Source organism: Ornithorhynchus anatinus, chromosome 3 (assembly GCF_004115215.2).
Source record: "Ornithorhynchus anatinus isolate Pmale09 chromosome 3, mOrnAna1.pri.v4, whole genome shotgun sequence".
NCBI lineage: Eukaryota > Metazoa > Chordata > Mammalia > Monotremata > Ornithorhynchidae > Ornithorhynchus > Ornithorhynchus anatinus.
In genome coordinates this window covers 70538939-70540752 of record NC_041730.1, presented here as the reverse complement: position 1 = coordinate 70540752, position 1814 = coordinate 70538939, and the positions used below count along the sequence as shown (strand labels likewise).

General features: G+C 43.8%; 1 non-coding gene across 1 annotated transcript; it reads right to left on the bottom strand.

Moving 5' to 3' along the window:
* Window positions 1–366: 366 nt before the first annotated feature.
* Window positions 367–504, bottom strand: LOC114810677. Its single transcript, XR_003758372.1, has one exon. It is a non-coding gene; the product is annotated as a small nucleolar RNA SNORA7 (small nucleolar RNA).
* Window positions 505–1814: the final 1310 nt, after the last annotated feature.

Genomic DNA, 1814 nt, shown 5'->3' with positions numbered 1-1814 from the left:
TTATTATTATTATATGGATATTAACGTGCAGGAGGGAAATATGGTGGATGAACTTTATTGTTCCCTATGTGAATGCTGGAAAATTTCTTCAATCCAATGGTATAATAAAAATTATTATTCTTATTATGATATTTAGCACTGGGGTCTTGTTATGTCTTGTGCCATCGAGTCGCTTCCGACACATTGCGACGCTGTGGAAACATCTTTCCCAGGATTCCCCACCTCCATCTGCAATCGTTTTGGTAGTGGATCCATAGAGTTTTCTTGGTCAAAATATGGAAGTGGTTTACCATTGGCTTCTTCCATGCAGTAAACTAGAGTCTCCACCCTCTAGGATCCCATGCTGCTGCTGCTCAGCACAGTTGAGTCTGTAGCAGATTGTCCTTCACTCACTAGCCACTGCCAAAGCTAGGAATGGAATGGATATGCCTCTGCTCGACTTTCCCTCCCATAGTCGAGACTGGTAAAGTACTGGAAACTCTCCAGGTACGACCCTGAGAGGGGGAGTGCTGGGGTATATATAAGGTAATCAGGTTGTCCTATGTGGGGCTCATAGTCCTAATCCCCATTTTTCAGATGAGATCACTTTAGGCACAGAGAAGTTAAGTGTCTAGCGCAAAGTCGTATAGCAGACAAGTAGCGGAGCTGGGATTAGGATGTGGGATGCATCCTCTGACTCCCCAGCTCTTGCTCTTTCCACTAAGCCACACTGTTTCTCATACTAAGTCACGCTGTCTCTCATGGTATGACATGGGGCATCATAACTAATTGTAAGCAGCACATATCTTGGATTGAAACGTTTTCTCCTTGGAGACTTTACCTACCAAATTAAAGAAAAAATGCAAACCTTTTTTGCATTTTTTCCCCCTGTCCCTCAGAACAGAGTTTGGTGATTATGGTTGCCCTAGAGGGGAGGGAATGGATTATAAACCTCCTCCCTCTGTCAGACCTCCTCCCTCTTTTGGACTTGGAGAAGATAGCCTCATCAGTGACAACAACAGAGCTAATGTGTGGAAGAAGAGGCATCCTAGGGGAAATTGGTTTCACCTTATAGTGAAGAACATCTTGGTTGATCTCAGTGAGGACTCCTAGAAGGCATGTAAAGTAGTCTGGAGATAAGGTGGGAAAAGAAGAGTAGATGGCTATTTTGATTTGAGCAAGAGAGGAAGAGTCCTGAATTTACATTCGAGCTTGCTGCAATTCCAGTCCCTCGGTTAGCAGGCGTTATGCACCCACTCTGTGAAAACTGTTGCCTACCACCCACTGCTTCATTTCAATACTTGGTAAAAACAGAGCAATTTAATGGGTGTTCTGGTTCAGTCTTCTATCTGGCTTTGAGTTTGGATGCCTCATCGTACTTTTAGAGCAGTTCCACCAATCAATCAATTAATCAGTAAGCACTCAATAAATACAATTGACTGACTAATCAATGGTATGTATTGAGTGTTTATTGTGTGCAGCGCACTGTATTAAGCATTTGGAGAGAGTTCAACTCAGCAGGGTTAATAATAATAATAAAAAAAACTGTGGTATTTGCTAATCACTTACAATGTGCCGGGCACTGTACTAAGTGCTGGGGGTGGATACAGACAAACTGGATTAGATGCAGTCCCTGTCCCACATGGGATGCCCAGTCTTTACAAATGAGGTACCTGAGGCACAGAGACATGAAGGGACTTGCCCATGGTCACACAGCAGACTAGTGGCAGATCTGGGATTAGAACCCAGGGTCTTCTGACTCCCAGAAGACCCTCTAACCACTAGGCCACATTGTATAAGGGAGGAAAAGTAGTACATTCCATGCCCACAATGAG